The sequence below is a fragment of the Microtus oregoni genome, unplaced genomic scaffold (genome assembly GCF_018167655.1).
Source record: "Microtus oregoni isolate MIOR12 unplaced genomic scaffold, Mior012 000024F_ref0000369, whole genome shotgun sequence".
Taxonomy (NCBI): domain Eukaryota; kingdom Metazoa; phylum Chordata; class Mammalia; order Rodentia; family Cricetidae; genus Microtus; species Microtus oregoni.
In genome coordinates, this window is record NW_024543083.1 from 28080344 (window position 1) to 28100422 (window position 20079).

Here is a 20079-nt window from a genome sequence, read left to right on the forward strand (position 1 = left end):
CCTTATAGAGGGTCTTAAACATAAATACTGTTCAATGAGAACTTGATGAATAACATTCAAAATGTTATTGACATAATTAGGTAGTCATAAACACAGTTACCAGTCTCATGGTTGACACAAAACAATGCACAACGACATTTTATAGATGGATCTTATTGGCTGAAATTTAAAAACTCAGGTTAATGATTTATGTTAGAAGCTTCATGGTGTTAAGTAAATAAAAGTTTGTATTTTACAATTAAAAAATGAGAGTTGGATACTGTTCAGATTTCTAGTATCTCTGTAGTCTTTAGTTTGGAAAACAGTCAAGATAGCCATGAAAACTTATCCAACATATCTTAGAGTGAGGAAGAGTAAAGATAAGCAATTGTTTGAAACTGAAATATATTTAGAAAATTTCCGCTTGCAGCTCTTTTGCACTTTAAATCAAATGGCAGGACAAGGCTAAATCCTGAAATAGATGATTTGGATTTGATAAGGGGAAGGTATCTTTGTACATTACAAGTTACTATTTTCCATCAACCTTGATTTCTTTATTCATAATATGGAAGGATCTGATTTACTCTTTTGACTCTTTGCAACTTTCACCGTCATCTATGTTTTTCCTTCCATGGGTTCTGATTTTGTTCATGCACTTTTATGAAAACTAGCTTTTGAACATTTATTTGATGGGAAGAATGGACCTTTGTGAAATAACACTTTCTAGTAAAAGTAATATTATTTCTTCGAAGAATAAACTGTTACAGTCAATAAATTAACAAAATTACAAAGAATGGTTAGCAATTTGAATTTTATAAGGAAGCAGTCATCATTAAATGACTTCTGTAAGAATTCACTTGGTGAGATTTAGAGAACATACAGAATTTGCTTCTAAACGCAAAGACCATGTGCGACAAGAAAATTTCATTGGGAATGATGTGAAGCCGTCCTGAATTTTGATTTTGAGCAATCTGACAAATAAAAGGAAACATCTCGCTTATATTTTGAAGTTTGTTATTATGCAGGATGTCACTACAAGAAGGGATCAAAAATGAAGGTGAAAGTATGTACATTTAATGATTTTTGGTGCATATGTTGATGTAATTTCCTCTGAAATAGAATTTGAAATAAAAATTGCATCTTGGAGAAAACCATTTTCAGACATTAGTTGTGAAAAGGGAGGAGGAAAAAAAACAGGATATTCTTGGGCAAGATGAAACATTCCATCTTACAGGGAAGCTGAGGAAATAAACAACTCAAATGCTTCAGTATCACCATGAAACTGGACAAATTCAATAGGCCCTTTCACCCCAAGTATATATAAGCAATAGTGACTGCTGAGTGACACTCTTAAAGAAGATGAACTGCCTGAAGAACAAATACCAGTTGTGTTGTTGGGAAGACTCAGATGCCAGCTGAGATACCTGGAAGAAGCTCAGATTACCCAAGCTACCATTCAAGAAAACCTTAAACCTCGTGAACAGTCTGTAGGTAAGCATGTCTCCGGGTTCAGTAAGATGTCATCAGTGCTACTGTGTCCTTTGGTGATGCAGCTGAATTTGAGTTGTTTTCTCTCCTATAAGTAAGCACGCACCATATTCCTATTAGTAACTCCGGTATAATCTCTTGGTTCGTTACACTTAACTTTGTTCTATCACTAATTTCTTATCTACTCATTAGATGTTTCTTCATTTATTATAAATGAACATATTATATTGAGTATATGAACATAAGTAAGGAATTAGGATGATGTAACACCTAATACTATTTTAGGACATATAAAATATAGAAAGATAATTAAACTGCACAGTAAAGAATTAAACTTTTCTCATAGTTGACATCTTTTAACTTACTTGCAAGCACACAAGGATGACAGAAAAGAAAGGCTCAATAAAAAGTGTTCAACTTATTCAATCAAATCTCATTATTTCTATTGATTTGGTAACTAGTAAACCTCATTTTCCACTCTTTGAAGTCATAATGTTTCTGTCCAACAGCTCTTTTCTTTCAGGAATCTAATTTGAAATATTTCAAACACCTCTGAAATTTGCAAAATAATGCACATGCTTATCTCCCAGAAGGAATGTCCTAATGCAGATAGGCTGTGTTTTGCAAGCACAAACGGAATCATAAGACAAGGACAGCTTTCTTCTAAGAAATCTACAGTCTACCCAGGATGTGGAATACAATTCTTATTCTGCTGGAGGCTCCAGGAGATACAGCTGCTGGCTGACAACACTATCAAGTGGGTTCAAGAAGGGAATGGAAGGTTAACAACAGTCTCTGTAATAGAAATGTAGACAAAAGGTAATCCACGTTTCGAGCTTTCAAGGGATTCACTGACAGTGGCTGACTATGAACTTCAGCTTTAAATCAAATAAAGTCCTCAGGCAGAGCAATGGTGGGGTTGTTACCTCTGAGAAATGGCAGTGTGGCTCTCAGTATTTGAAATCAAAAAAGATTTCAAGAGAATGTAAGCTGAAATCAAGATTTATAGTAAGTTCATGGCTCTAGTTTTTATGCATACATTAACATTTCCAGTATGAAGAACTTAAATGAAAATAGTTTAACGGCACTGGCTCCCAGTTATTTCCAAATCATAAGCTGATATAGACACTGACATGTAATTTTGCAACTGTACTTCGTCAAGCCAGACGTCTTTTTCCTAACTCAATTTTCTCCTAAGCTAACAGTGCCATCACAGGAAGAGCCTCTAATGTAAGGACTACTAATCACTGTAGATTTAATTTAAATACAAAGCAGAATATTAGCTTGAGAAGAAGAATCCTGGAGTGAACAGAGGTTTGAAAATGTGGTGAATGTCAAACACTCTGTTTTCTACTCACTGTCTCAAGTAGCCTTCTAAGAAAGACTACCTTTCTCTCATTTGTACTAACTTCCGGATAACATAGTGTTCATTGAAGAATGACTACAGTCATTTTATCTAGAGCATACTAAGCAGATATGATGTATTTCTTTACAAGGTTATCATATGCTCATGGTACATTTTAGTATTTGAAATCTTTACTTGATGACTTTGCCTTGCATGGCCTTTCCTTCTCATCCCTTTATTTTTCTAAAGAACATTCTAATGTGGTGCCCAAGTTGAGACCCCCAGAGAGATCAATGGAATCCAGTCAAGTCAAGAATGCAAAAGCAAGGTTTATTTCCTTCCAGCTAGCTGGGAGTTCTCCATTACATATGTCGCAGCAAAGTAGGGAGAGCTCCCGTTTCTCATTGGGGTTGACATGTATAGGCAAAAACCGCAAGCCAGGTTTACTTAGAGTCAAGAGAGTTAGTTTTGCTGAGTACAAAGTATGGACTACTTCTGTTTCTGTGCATGTCCCTACCCTCCCTCTAAGCAGTTATTTTCTGATCCTGTCTAGACTACAAAGCCGGGTGTTGACAGGGGCCTAGCTGCTAGGAACACTTGGTCTGCACTTTTGTAAAGGTTCCTATTTCCAGCCAACTCTTGATGCTGCAAAGAATCTTGAACCCAGTACCTTAACCAGCTCCTGATCAAGCAAAGCTTCTTAAAATTTTGCATGTCTGTACACAAACTTAGATAAATGAGAAAGATGAAAATAGTTTTAGCTAAATGAAGTTGTTGGGAAAATATATATATTTATATACAGCACCAAATACTGATCAAAACAGAATGAAAACAATACTACTTCTGCCATTTATAGTAATGCAACATAGATACTGTGCTATTGTAAATGTCAATATTTCTGTGACTTCTAAGTTTCATGGAGTATGCCAATGGTTTAGTCTGTATTTACACAGAAATATACACATATATTCCTAAATACATTGCAAGATGGAGTAATAGAACTATTGTCTCTTAGCAATAGAGGATGACAATTTCATTTTCTATTAGTGGATATGACAAAATCAGTAGTGGATAAAGGGCACAGTGACATGCTTAAGGAAATGGAAATTGGTCTGGGAGAACGGCTCATCAGACAAAATGTGCTCTAATTCAAGTCTCAGAAAACATATGAGAAGTTGGGTAAATTGACATATATGTGGGTGCCAGTCTTGGAGGTAGGAGAAAGGGTGGTATATATGTCTTGCCGGTTAGCCAACATATCTGAATTGGTATGGTTTAGGTTCACTGTAAGACCCTGACTTGATAAACAAGTTGAAAGGCAATTGACATCTACAGGCAATACTTATACAGGCACTTGCACACCCATGAATATTCACACACACATGCACACACAAAGATACAAACAGAGGGGATAGGACTATTGAGCAAGAAATTGTAGGTGATACATGTACCAGGTCACTTCTCCGTCATTTATTTTTTTCTGCCATGTGTAGGATCTTCAAGCATGCTTCAAGTGTTTTTTAATTATAATATAATTAGTCATCTATTCTGTCCCTTTCTTCCCTCCAAATCCTCCCATAGTCTCTTTTTAAAAAATGTTTTCATATACATATATATTTTTATATACAATATAATCTTAAATATAACTTGTTCACTCTGTATACTATTAATTGTACATATGTTTTTATGACTGAGAATTGGCAATGGGTAACCGATTGGTGGTCTCCTCTCAGGAATTCCTGTTACTTCCACTCTCTCATTCATTGCCTACAGTCATGTGTGTAAGTTTGAGTGCTCAGAGAACAATGGAGAACATAGAGAAGAATGATGGTCAAAGCCAAAATATCTGAGTTGGCTTTGAGATTATGTCTCCTAGTGATTTCAGCAGCTACACCCAGAAGTCTCAATAACATGGCTACTTCACACATGAGCTAATTGCTTACTGCTAATATGCTGACTATTGAGGGTTCAGCACCAAAAGTCAGTCCAGGATGTGTGAGAAAATTAATGAATGTAGAAAAGTTATTAGTTATCTAATAATTAGACATTATTCATTTGAGGGGAAAAATAAAACCAGAAGCCTTCTGAGGGTAACTTCTATTTTACTTCATCTTAAATCCTTTCTGAGAATCTTTTTGCTTCCACATTGCTACTTAGTTTTTTTTCTTTTCTTTTGTTTTGTTTTTAACAGCTTTCTAAATAGCTCTACATAGTGTCTCCTACTTACAGCTCTGTCTTGTTCATTTCTTCTCTGTCTAGTTCTCCTATTGCTCTCTAGTTTTCTGCTCTTTTCCTACCACACACTGCTGTCTTTCCTTTCCACTTTCTCTCCTCTTCTACTCTCTGTCTCTTTCTTTTTCGGCCAGACTCTAGATATTTATAATTTTTTTTTCTGGGTCCTACCTACTCTCAAAAAATACATTAAGTCATGTAGGTTCTCTCAGTCTAGGAATGCCACAATGACCCACAAATAAAGATTTGTGAAAGTTCCCAGGTTCTAAATTGGTGAGGGTTCCCAGACCAAAAATAACATTCGAAATCAAGACTTAACAATAACAATTAGTTAGCTGGGCTTTGAATGGAAAAGAGGACCTGCAAGATTTATAGTTGTTTTGAACTCTGGCTTTGGATCAGTAAACAACACCTGGGGAAATGACTTTGTGTATGTGTCTCTAGGGGAAACCAACCTGCTTTGAATCTGCTGAGTTTTTGGCTAAATGTGCAAAAGACTGTTTTAGTAACTGAGAAATCTCCTAATTCAGTCTGAGTAGTGAAAAAATTTATTTCTGTTTATCAATATCGTATTACTTAATCAGAATCATCCTCTAGATCATCCACAGCTGTATGTATGTCAATAGATGGGATACACACATGAGATAGGGACACATCAGTGGGAATACACCCAAAGCCGTTATTAGGGAAGAAATGAAGTTCTTAGGGGAGAAATGAAGTGATTCATGAGAAAAATTACAGACAGGAATAACTGGTTTCACAGTCAATGCCCCCATGGCTTTTCCAGGTGGTTCTCCCCACCAGGGAATCATGTGTCTGATGGGTCTGCTTGTTATACAGTAATTGTCACTTGCTGTATGCTCCCAAGGCAATTCTCTACATGAGCTGGACAAGAATGATAACAATAGACACACTATTGTTCCACTAAAGCACTCTTGCCTGTGTAACATGGTACCCTCCTTACCTACTTCTGCATATTTTCTAAAAATTATCTATTCAAAGGCTGGGCAGTGGAGGCTCACACCTTTAATCCCAGCATTTGTGAGGCAGAGGCAGGTGGATCTCTGTGACTTTGAGACCAGCCTGGTATACACAAGCTAGTTTCAGGATAGGCACTAAAGCTAAAAGAAACCCTGCCACAAAAAGTCTATTCAGTACCAAAATTAGAGAATATCATCAAGTTTAGAGAACAAAGTTGATGATTTTCTGAAACAAGCTATATTGATTTTTGCAATAAAAGAGGTGTATTTTATATAGGAGTTACAAAAGGATTTAAATGCAACAGAAAATTTTAAAGGACTATCATGCCAGCATTGCTATATTCATCAGAAGGCAAGCCAAAATTCTGGATGTTTAGGTTAAGATGATCCATGTGTTTGTAGCACTTATACCCTAAGACCATATACTAAATAAGTCCTTCACTCTTCCTTCATGTGGCTGAGTATATGAGACCCCACACTCTATAATTTTGAGACAAAAAAAAATCCTGGTTCAATGTTCTGTTTTCACATCTGGCAAGAAATATGCACGAGTATTCCCTAGAGGTAGCATATGGTCTTTGAAGACCTAGAAATTATTGAAGCTAATTGAATTTATACGGCATCTGGGTTGTCAGAAATGCCGTGATGGCACTACATAGGCTTATTACCAATGCCAAATGTGAAAGTGGCATAAAAAAATTACAACTGGGTTCATATAAATGTTAAATTGGAGGCATTGTCCATGCTACTTCTTGCTGTCTTAATTCCATGGATCTTTCCAACCCCTCAGAATCAGATATTGCTGTTTTGTTGTTGTGGTTGTCAACTGTTTATTTTATCCTGAATCTCATTCTCAACAGGCTATGCCAACTTCTAATGAAGCCCAGAAATATATGCTTCCTGTATATATAATATATAATTTTTATATTTGACTCTCTTACAGAAATGATTGAATTTAAACACACACACACACACACACACACACACACACACACACACATATTCACCCAAAACTCATTAACATGATAGACAATGATTTCTATTTGGAAAAACTGAATCATTGTGACTAGTGAATATATATTGGATATTTAATTGTATTATATACTATTTGTTGAATAACAATTGATCTAAGAAGAATATTGTGATATTTTTACATTTCCGTATTATAGAATAATCATATCTGGCTAGTGGACATGCTTGTTTACTTAAATACTTATTCTACTTTTGTTATAGTAAGAATATTAAAGTTCCAAAGTTGTAGTTGCTTTGAAATATGCAGTATGTCTTTTTTCACTATAATCACTACTTTGTACAACAAAGTAGCAGCACCCTCTTTAACAACAGGGTTTTTTTTTTTTTTTGCTAACTGTCATAGCCTTCAATAAGCATTCTAATATAAATTTTTATTCACATGTACAAAGGGTTCATTGCAAACCATACTACTTGAGTCAGAATTGCTTCTCTTGAATTACTTTGTAATCTACCTACATATGCATTGCGCTTAGACTCCAAAGCAGCCCCATGCTGTCATGCTTCCTCCGGTGATCAGGTGCCTAACAAGAAGCCGAGTGACAGCTCCTGATGACTGTACCGTGAACAAAGGCACTTCTATTCTTGCCAGGAACATTGGAACATACTGTGATTTGCACAGTACTATTTATTCCCTAGGGACCCAGAAGAAAACCATCTCCTTTTAGGCTTAGCTACAAAGTGTGTATGCCAGTTATGCTTTCTTTTATTGTTATTTAAAACAACACCAAAAGTTGAGGCAAATTTAGCAGTCCGGTTTACTTATGTGAAAGGTCAAGGTATGTGAAAAATGGGCACTTGTGGATTATTATTAAGTAAAAAAATAATGTAAGAGAAGCTTCTAATACTTAAAATACCAAAGGAATACAACATTTAGTCAAATGTAAAAAAATTACATTTTTATTATTATAAAAGACTTGAATTGAGAGCCGAGTCCATAGGATTATTAGATAAAGTAGGAAGAACAAATGAAATATACTTACATAATTTTAATGCTTATCTTTAAATTACATTTCAATCTCGAGAGTACTAGAAGGAGGGAGTGGGGAACTACCTGAAGGGGTGAAAGTATTTGAAGTACAAGCATAAGGAGTTGAGGTTAAATTCCACCACTCTTGTAAAAAGCCGAACATGGATGTCATTTTCCTATGGAAGGCAGAGACAGGAAGGTTAATGGAGCTTGCTGTTCATCAACCATGCTTCGGGTTTAGTGAGAGACTCTACTCGAGGGACTGTGAACTTTAAGGGAGTGTGTCTTCATTGGCCATGGACATGGTAGTGAAGAAATCTTCCCCAGTTAGGCTGAGAGTGATAGCAAAGCCATCATTGGTCCAAGTGGGATAGTGGCCAGCATGTCCAGAAAATGTTCACTTTACCTTACTCCTCTGGGTATCACAGCCTGAAGTCTGATTCTCTATAGATACTGCTCCCAAGATTAGCCAAACTTGCCTCCCATTCAGCAGTATGCAAACACCTTACCGCCCATGTCAGTTGTTCATAATAAACATGCTGCACATCTACGGAAATGAAACCCGACTCAAACCTCATCACTCCAACATTTATGTGTGTGTCTTCATTTTTGTTCTTTCTCCATTCCCTTACAGCCCAAGTGACAGAAATCCCTGGAGCTGTGCAGAGCATAGCATTTGTCTCTAATTAAAAGAGTGAAGTGTGTTCGTGTACGACACTTGGTGTTAGACTCTGGTCCCTAATATGCACATAAACACATGTGTGCATAAACAACAAACACATACACTTTATTCACATACAAATACACATATACAAGAAGCATGTACACTATTACCAGAACGAAACCTAGATTTCCTTTTTTATATAATATTTAGGTTCATGAGTTATGTTAATTTTATTCAAAGAATACTCCAAATTGTTAACAATTGAACTTTTTACCCTAACTTGAAGAAATGAAACAAAGACCATTCAACTATAATTTCTTATTGCATTACCCCTGTCAGAAATGCACCATTCTTCAGTTTGCATCTTGGTTTTAGCTTCCTATCGCTGCTGCCTGTTGCTCAATTTGGGGTCTATTCGAAAAGCCCACCTTCTTTCTGGGAGCGAACATAAAACCCGGTCTAAGGAAGTACTGCTGGTAGATGCTGGCTGCATGGTTTGTCATGTTTTAGTCCTGATGTTCAGCAGGAGCCAAACAGGTGCTTTTTAATGTACTTCAAGCACAACAGGCTGAAAGCACCAGGCTTGTTAAATGAATGTTTTTCAGAGACTTAACCCGAATCCCATTAAAGTTAGGAAGAGACTTCTAACTGTGGCTTGCCATCTTGTTTCCCGGAGGCGTGCGCAGATATAATGAACTGGCTTGCAGGCTTCCAGGAGTGCTTGTTAGGTGCCAAACTGTTAGACTTTGCTTTTTTCATGTACATACATTCTCATTCCATTGTCGGAACAACACACTGAGGCAGGATTGTTAAGCAACTATCGAAATTCAAAAGTTAAGCTATTTGCATACAGTCATGCACAAGATAAAGAGTATGCTAGATAGAGGCGGGGCTTCAATTCAGATAGAAATCTAGTGTCTTCTCTCTTAGACTGCTTATAAAGAGGGTGCTATCAGACATCAAGGACCCGAGTAGAGATGAATGCAAGAATTCTGCTTTTCATGAAAGATTTCCCACTGATGGGGAGGTGGGTAGAAGAAAGGAAGGAAAGAATAAAGGAAAGAAGGAAAGAAAGTAGGAGAAAAGACCAAAAAATTAAAAGTAGACTCAAAATACTGTTTTCAGAACACTATTCATAGTTTAGGATTTTTTAATCAAGTTATTTATATGATAATTTTATGTTTCTCCCTCTAAATATACTGATAATGAAATTTTAAACCGTAGCTTTTGGATCTGGTGAATATTAACATATTAAGATTGGTTATAAGTTATTTGAATATTTGAAGTGAATCCAGAAAATTTATAACCAAGAGGTACAACCAGGAAATCCCAGTTCTGAGCCCACTCCTTTCTGGGTCCCACCTTCCAAGTGCAGTCACTAACAGCAGTCTTCCAGTGAGTGGTACTACAACCCCAGGACAGCAGAAGTAGGGATATGTAGTTCTTTCCCAGGTTGTTGTTATTCTTTTATGCCAAGACCTAACTTCTGGTACAACACATAGCACACAAGAGACCAATTGGTACCTCAAGTGATTTCTTTTAGGAAAAGTCAGACTTTGCGAAGTATATGTAAGTCCGAATGTCTATGCTCTTGTGTAGATATTAAATGATCTCTGTTAATATTTTGTTGATTAAATCGTAATCCACTCAGCATTATTGTGCTTTTATTTTCTCCAATAAAATTTACATGAGACAACCTTGAAATCAGGAAAGTGTGCAGGGATTTCAAGTGATAAAGGCTCTATATCCCAGATGAGAAGGAAGACTGAAAATTCAAATGAGTAGCAAAGAGCAAGATTATCAGGGAATAAGAACAAAAAAACAAACATGTCTGCCAGTCTTCTAATTATGGGAGTGAAGTGGCAAAATAGTTTGGATTTCATTATGTGTGAATGTAAGACAGATTAAGTCAGGAAAGGGGAGTAAGTGGACTAGAATTTATAGTATCTCTTACTGTTCAATTATAGATAATTTATTCTGCTACATAATGTTTAATATATTTTTTCTTTCATAATTCATAACTAAAGAGAATTTAAAACAACCCAATGCATTTATAAATATAGTCAGAGTGCATTGGAAGTAAATTTGTTAAACTTTATGCCATATTTCCCAATTCATATTTTAAAATCTGTAACTGAAATTCTAAGTATAGTTGATATTTTAAATAACTAAACTTTTAAGTTATTTGTTAATGTTATATTTTTCAAGTTTGCTTTTTTTGAGAAAATATGCCATTCCAGCTAAAACAGGGTCTTTCTTTAAATTATAAAATGCAATTTTCATGAAGGAAAAGGGCCATGTAGGCATGGATATTGCTAGATGTGGTGACAGATGTGTTGGCAAGCCAGGGAACACCAACAACGGTTGGACATTAGCTTCACTTAGTAGAGAGAAGTGAACAGATTCTCCTTCAGGCCTTCCAGGAACATATACCCTAACAAAGCTCTGTATTTGAAATGGGAGAGAGCCCATTTCTGCTTTAAATTCTGCATCACAGTGTTTGATGTTTTATATAATGGCCTTAAAGTAAACACATACACATATCAACAGATGTACAAGTGGACACACACCCCCACATACACACCCTCCCACCCCCCACATACACACACACACACACACACACACACACACACACATACAATTTTCCATCCACCCTTTTAGTTGCGGGTATGTTGTTTTCTGGAAGTACAAGAGAAGGAAGGTAATAGTTTAACCAGTTTTGCAATGAAATCTCCTTGAGATCAAAGTTTTCCTATTAAAAGTTAACTATGTAGCATGGAATATGAATTTCAAATTGGTTTGAATTTTAGTTAAATTGTTTGTTTTAGTGTATTTAAATTTTGTTTAATATGGCAGATTGTACCACAATTTTGATCAAATTATTACAAATAAATAGTCATATAATGCTAACTTTGTTGGTGAAAATAGTAAAGTCACAGTATATTAAGGGAAAGGAAGACAAATGAACTATTTAGCTCATATGTTAGCCCTTTAGTGCAAAAAGACCAAAGGGTGTATTATTGGGGAGCATTTTAAGAGTTTTTTTTTTATTTAAGCCAGAAAAGAAAAATGAGAGATCGAATAAATTAGGACCTAGCTGAAGGTCATTTTAACTGTACTAATTTAGAAATATAGTAGAGAAAAAATTTTCTATCTCCTAATGAGGCACAGTATATGCATAGGGATGTGGTTAGATATGGCATGAGATTCTGTTTGGACACCTCAATTAGTTCAATAAAAATGAAGTCCCAAGAATGAGATTAATTCAGCAAATCAATTGATAACAACTGATTAATTTATGCCAGTTATCATTTCTAGAGCAGTTTGAACATGGAACATGTTATGAGTAATAAGTAGCATTATTAAGATTATAATGATGACGATGCAGATGAAAAATCTACCATCGGCCCCATTTTAAAGAATGGTTTATAGTAGGGACTTAGGGAAAAGCGGCATGGTAGTCAGAAAGAAATATCGAGCTATTTTAATTTTCTTTCCTGTTTTTTGCACACACATACGCACACATACATTCACACATACACACATAAATTAAAGATGCCCTTTTACCCCCATTTTGCTTCAAATTATTTTTCTATTTAACATAACCTACTACATTTTCTATCAATTTTGAAAATATGAAAAATTAAATAAGCTGTCATGTTTTAAAAAAAATATTTAGAAGGGAGAAATCTCTGGGAGATCTATGATGAAATTTCCAGAGAGGTTTAGATCATCTGGGTCCTGACTTAATGAATGGATTAACTTTTCGATGGGTTCCTAGTAAGGCAGTAGAACTGGGGGATGGTATCAGGTGGGAAGTCGAGTCTAGTTGGAAAAAAAGTCTATTAAATGGGGTGCATATCTTTGGGCCTTTCCACTGCCCTTGCTCTTTTCTCTATTTATCCTCCCTACAGTTCTTCCCACCCCTCTTCTCGTGGCTTTAACAAGGTGCCGCATTTACTCACGGCAGTAAGGACTGATGCCTCCTAAACTATGAGCAAAATCAATGTTCCTTTCTTTAAGTTGTCTTCTTAGGTGTTTGCTCAGGTCAAAGAGAAAATAACTGCTACTCTGTTTCTGAATTTGTATATTCACCTCTTTTTTCATTATATCATGTATGTATATTCATATAATGTATAGCCAAATAGCTAATAGCAGTTTAGTCCTTTATAAAAAAATAGAATAAATAGTTTAAATGTCCTTGATTCAGGTTAGTTTTGGAAGTAGTGTTGATGAAACTTTATTGAATTGGATAAAACGTTTAAGAGGCAATAAAAGAAATTGAATCTCTTAGCTTAAAACTATCTTGTTAGTGGTAGTGCACACCTTTAATCTCAGCATTCAAATACAGAGTGGATCTCTTAATTCAAAGCCATCCTGGTCAACAGATCAAGTACCTGGACAGCCAGAACTATCAAAGAAAACTTGTCTTGAAAAATGTACAAAACAAACAAATACAAAACAAAACAAATAAAACCCAATATATGTGATTTTATGACTAGTGATTCCATTATGATAAAACCTTCACTAAGATAATCTGAGTTACTTTTTAAGGAATTATATTTTCATTTAATTTAGCAGTCAATAAGATAATTGTGGGTAATAATCTAGGATCAACTAGAGAAAGAATGTTTAACTTGTAGTCATATTTATAAAAAGAATCAGCTGACAGTTTTAGAGTGCTTAAATACTAGAACCACTGTTAAAAAGTTGAGTTCCTTAAATTATTGAATAAAGATCAATTTCTGGTCCAGCACATAAGGAATTTCAACAACTTCATTCTTTTTTAACAATAAGTGAACACAGTCATAATGAAAGTTGTGATATAAAATACAGAAAATGAAATAATAAAACACTTAGTTAATTTCAAAAAAGAAGAGTGGAACAAAAGAATGAAGTGAAAGAAAACAAGTAGAAAATAGAAAGAAAATAGTATTTCCATTAATCCAGTTACAGCAGTAATCACATTTGTTATCAATTCATGGATAAATAGATGACCATAGCGGATCCAAAATGTGACATAAATTATTAAAATGTAAATCATATAAAATTTATTTACTCAATTAAGACACATATAGAGTAAATGTATATGCTTTGCTAATACTTGTCAAACAAAATGAGGAAGGCCTGCGATGATTTACAGAAGTAGAGGCTGAAGAATGACGTCAGCTCTTGTGATCCAGCAGCCCATGGCTCTTTCCTATATTGCTGCTAAGAATTGGGAAAGTCATTTGCTTTAATTGTTTTATTTTTTTTCTTCTCATCATCTCCCCACATTTTTTCTCTTTTTTTTCTTCTTCAGAAATTCAAATCTAAAGTGTTTTTTCTTAAAATGTAGAAAGTAAAAATAAATACATAAACTAATACATAAATACATAACTAAATACATAAACTATGTAGTATTCAATTACCAATTATCACTTATAAGTATATTTCTAAGAAAACTAATCACTGGCAAACAAGATATCTCCTGAACACGATGTAACAAGATACAGTAAGACTAGGCACAATCCTTCATTTCAAGGCACGGCAAGGCAGCTAAATAAAAGTAAAAAAGCTCAAAGAGATGAGAAAAAGTCAGAGAAACTCCTGCTCTCCATGGAGAGCTCACAAAACACCGAACAAACAAATTTAATATGTATGCAGAGGATCCAGCATAGGTCCTTGCAGGCTCTGTGATTACTAGTAGCCTCGGTCTTGTGAGCACCGTTGAGCCCTGCTTAGTTGTTGTTTCTGGGTTGTGGTCTCCTGATGTTCTTGATCCATCAGATTCCACAATTCTTCCCCTCATCTGTGGCGTTCTCTGAGTTCCAAGGGCAAGGACTTTATGGAGATCTCCAATTTGGGCTCTGCACCTAAAGTTTGGCCGTGGTTCTCTGCCTCTACTCTGATCCATCAACTGTCATAGGAAGCTTCTATGGTGATGATTGAGCTATTCCAGTCCTTTAGCAGTACCCAAACATGGATAATAATATAAAATAATATAATATGACCCAACAAAACCTAACACATCATATAGGGTAAAGAAAACAAAAAGAGAATGTAAAAACACCAAACAAAGGCACGAGAAACAGCGACTCAGTCTTTCAGGAACTCAAGAATCCTATTAAAAAATAAAACACCAATAAACCAGAATCCATAACATATATGCCAAAGACTTGTTATGTAATTTTGAGAAGAAAGAAGTATAAAATAAAATTAAAACAATGGGATAATTGAAATAAGAAAGGAAACTTCCTGAAAAGACATAATGAGCAAGTTGTGAAGGAGGAGCATCCCATCTCATGTTCTGGTGCTAGGAAGGGAATAGTGACTTTGATTTGGGGGACAGAAAGGATCGTTGAAAATCTGTAGTTATTTTATGGCTTCTTTACCTGGATTAACGTCTGGATTCCAGGGAATGCCTCATGGAAATGAGCAATGGGATTAAGCAATGAATGTGTGTGTGTGTGTGTGTGTGTGTGTGTGTGTGTGTGTGTAAGAAAATTTGAATGTGATCCCTTTGAGCCTTTGACGTGTGGTAGAGATGAAGCTGAGCCAGAAAAGGTGGTCTGCTATAGACCTGAGAATGAGCCTGTAGTGACTGGACTTGGAGGAGATGTGTGAGAGAGGAAGGTTGGTCTGCAGTTAGCCTACCTGCTTCCCTGACAAAGTGTACTGTGGCTCCCCAGAGGATGCTTGCTGCAGTCGGGAGCTAGCACAAAGCCTTGAGTAGGGGAAAACAGGTAGTGGAGGAAGATTTGTGCGATTTACTGGAGATGGAGAATGGAGATTGCAGTAAGTGGTCTGCTACAGGGCTGGGTATAAGTTTGAGAGACTGGATTTGGAGGACTAGAGGAAAGTGAAGATTTGCAGTTAACTTTCTTGCTTCCCTTGTCAGAGTACTTTCTTTTTTTCTTGAATACCATTTAATACCCTTATGACATAAGTAAAGAGTTCTATCAACACTTTGATAACTAATGAAAGTATTTACAAACCAGAGTAAATAAGAGTTAACATTGTAAGTGCAACATTAAAAATTGTTAGCAATGATTCAAGGTGATAATGATTACTAATTTTTAATTTTTCTTCATAACAATGTATTGATAATATATAAACACCAATGTAATATTAAGATTTGGATAATGTCATAATCTGTTTATACATCTTCAAGAAAATGTTACCACTCTTGGTTTATTTGAAGATAAGCAAATTGACACATGTAAATGTCACAGGTCTATTTTATAAATTTACCATTAATGACATTAGTAAGATGGGGATAAAACTTTGCAGAAAATAATCCATGAGAGTATCATAATTATACTACTAGCATATTTAGTTTTTCATTAAGTATATTAACTTCCTATTCTGGACTCATTTATGCTGAACAGCATATATTTTCTAGAAATCATAGTATAATATAGAGTTTATTAAAAAGTAGTAACTCGTTATCACTTTATCTGAGATGATGTAGACAAAATGGAAAGGGAAAAATATCAGTATTCATATGAACAAATAAGATAATGAAAAGAAGCCACAAAATATCACTTACAGAGAGAGTATAATTTCAGAGCAAATAGGGAAGGGAAAAATGAAAGCAGAAAAATTGTAGAAGAAAGACAAGAGACAGCTATATAAGGCCCTGGAAGTTCCCTTGGGAGAGGCTATTATTCATATTGATTTTCGTTTGCAAGTTTTCTGCCCACCCTCCCTCTACTGGATCACTTTGTAATCCATTAATAATAAATGGAGTAGTAGTGAGCTATTTCTTAGGCTATAAGCATGGCAGCCATTAGGATATATTAACCCACCGATTGTGCACCACAACTCTTCCATCATAAAATCCACTTCATTGTGGAATCAAGAGCCTGGAATGTAAAATATCAGTTCCAAGGTTTTAACCACATGCAATGAAATGTGTATAATTACAGGATTCAACTCTTATTAGTTGGAACTTAAAGTTAGTTATTTGCTTAATGAGTTGCACAAGATTATAGGATTCAACTCTAATTATTTTTCATTTTAAATTGATTTGTTTGCCTTCAAAATGCTGACTTGATTCATGAATGCATAAAGCAATAAAGCAAAGGTTGTTGTTGTCCTGAAAAATATTACATCTGACCATTTCCTGGGTGCTTTTTATAAGAATCATAAAATCTCTTTTCTTTTCTTTTTTTCTTTTCTTTTCTATCCTTTTCTTTTCTTTTCTTCCCTTTTCTTTTTTAAGACATGGTTTCTCTGTAGCTTTGAAGCCTCTTCTGGAGCTAGTTCTGAAGTACAGGCTGGCCTCAGACTCACAGATATCTGCCTGCCTCTGCCTCACGAGCATTGTGTATAAAGGCATGTGCCACCACCGCTCAGTGTATAATCATAATATTTCTTTTATGTGATACCATTTTAGGCTTTATTTATCCTGTATGTGTGTGGGACATATAAGCTTCAGACTGTAAGTGGGTAGCTAAGCATTTAGTTTAAATGCCGAATGCACAGAGGACAAAAGAAATGACTGGTACCCAATTAAAGAGAACTTCAAATTGTAACATGAGCAATGGTATTTGGAAGTTAATGATACATCTGAATATTGTGGCCCAAGGCATTTTTACTGTTTCAAAGACCTAAACAGGCACACTTGTATCATTTCATATGTGTAGGAGACATTCCCATTCTGTGTTCGAACCAACTTATTTGTATCACTTTAAATATCTTTTTTTTTTCAGAATGACAAATACCCAGATACAAGCTGTCAGTAGTTCCTATCATGAATCTCACATTGTCATCAGACATACCTTTTCATTAAACCAAATAAGAAGCAGAAAATGAGGAACATCTCCTAAGATGGTAGGCTGATTTACATCTAGAACTGTCATTTCATCATGCGATTAATTATATCATTTAAGTATATAGCATATATCTATTTAGTAGATATGTTTGATGTGACTGCTTAAAGCTACTATAATTTGTTTTTCTATGCGATTGTTAATCACTTGACTGTAGTTCTTTTCAAATACTAGGTGAGAATAGTGTTGTTATGAACATTTTATATATGCTTTCCTTTAATAAGAAGGTGTACAGATAGAGTATATATGTTTGAATAAGTGAAGGTTCTTAATTTAAAATTTACATATATATTTTTTGTAATTCACTCTATCTTAATTTGTTTTGTTTGAAGTTATAAATATATTTCTTAGTATTTCCTCCCAACAGGTATATGAATCTATATTTGATGTTTAGATGCAACAACTTAAACAATAAAAATACAATGTAAGAAATTATTTACTCCTAGAGGCTATAATGGTTAGTAAAATATATGGATTTTTTTGAGAGTGTAGAACAATGGATCAAGAATACCACTAACTCTAGAGTTTTCATGATAACTCAAGAAAATGCTGCCTGCCGTCAGTTAGAGCTTAGATCCAGGTCTGGTTAGATAAGGCATAGCCATAACTTATCTAATGGGCAATAGATCCTTATAGAAAGTGCTGGAAACTATGTATCAAACCCAGGAGCAGCACTCCTTAGAGATATATACAGATGGTGTCCAGACTTCTGGAGATGTTTGCTCCAGGCAAAGCTGTCTATTGGGGATCAGGATAGATTTTAATTGTTTTCATAGGCTCTTATGTGCTACAGGGCCATGGATCACTGTGATGAGATCTGGGGAAACATAGATATTGCAAGTCCATAGAGAAAACTAACACATGTAGCAAGTCAGAAAATTTCTTCCTACATTATTTCTCTGACAGTTCTAACTTGGGATCAAAAGGGATAATATTTAATTATTTATAGGTTTTTTTTGCACAGATCAAACAAAATGTATTCATTTTGAACTAAAATAATTCATTAATACAATGAAGAAAGAAGCATGGAAGGAAGAAGAGTTGTTGACTGAGTTTTCTGACCAAATTGGTTCCTCTATGTTAGCCATGCCATTCATAGTAGTTTAGTCCCAAATAAGCACACAGAGGTCTACGTTAATAATAAACTGATTGACCTATTAGCTCAGGCTTCTCATTAACCCTTAAAACGTATATTAGCCCATAATACTTGTCTGTGTTATTCCTGTGGCTTAGTACCTTTTTCAGCGAGGCAGTCACATCTTGCTTGCTCTGTGTCTGGCTTCGTTTGTGTCTGGGTGAGAACTGCAGACTGAAACTTCACCCTTCCCAAAATTCTCATTAACCCACCTGTGCTTTCAGTCTGGTTGCCCCACCTATACTTCTTGCCTGGCTACTGGTTTATTAAATAAACACTGGTTTATTTAAAATATAATTGACAGGATACAGACCATTGTCCCATAGCAGAGAGTAAGAAAGATAGATACTCATAGGTGGTTTTTAAACATAGAGCAAAGAAAACCAGCCTACAAACCACAATCCCATAGAACTTAGACAATAATGAGGACACTAAGAGAGTCTTATATAGATCAAATCTAAATGGGAAGTAGAAAAATACAAGATCTCCTGATTAAATTTGGAGCACAGGGAAGGGTTGAAGTGGGAGGGGACACACAGGGAAGGGAACAGAGAAAAATGTAGAGCTCAATAAAAATCAATAAAAAGGGGAAAAAAGAAAAAATATAGATAGATAAAGAGATATATAGATACATACACAGACTGATAGTTAGATAGACAAATAGAGATGAGAGAGAGAAAATGAGAGAGAGAGATAGAGAGATAGAGAGAGAGAGAGAGAAAGAAAGAGAAAGAGAGAGATAATTAGGTAATACCAGAGAGCTCATGTGATAACCCTAGCATAAATTGTGTGGAATATAGTCATTCCTGCTACTCAGTTTGTAAGGTAAATTTCCTCTAGTCATATGACCTATGAGCCACACAATATTTGGAAATTATCTGGTTCTGAAGGTCTTGAATACCAAGTCATTGTATTCAGACAGTTTTAAAGTCTTAAAATAACAGGCACCAACACAAGATTGCCGGGCAAAAAATTGGGATCTTGGGGGTGGGGTGGGAGGGGGGTAAGGGGAGATGGGGAGAGAAAAGTGAGAAGGGGAGGATGGGGGGAACTTGAGGAAACGGGATGATTGGGATAAAGGAAGGTTGGATAGGGGAGCAGGGAAGCACATATCTTAATTAAGGGAGCCATCTTAGGGTTGGCAAGAGACATGGACCTAGAGGGGCTCCCAGGTGCCCTGGGCGATATCCCCAGTTAGTTCCTGGGGCAGCTGAAAATAGGGAACCTGAAATGACCCTCTCCTATAGCCATACTGATGAATATCTTGCATATCACCATAGAACCTTCATCTGGCGATGGATGGAGATAGAGACAGATACCCACACTGGAGCACTGGACTGAGCTCCCAAGGTCCCAATGAGGAGCAGAAGGAGGGAGAACATGAACAAAGAAGTCAGGACCACAAGGGGTGCACCCATCCACGAAGACAGTGGGGCTGATC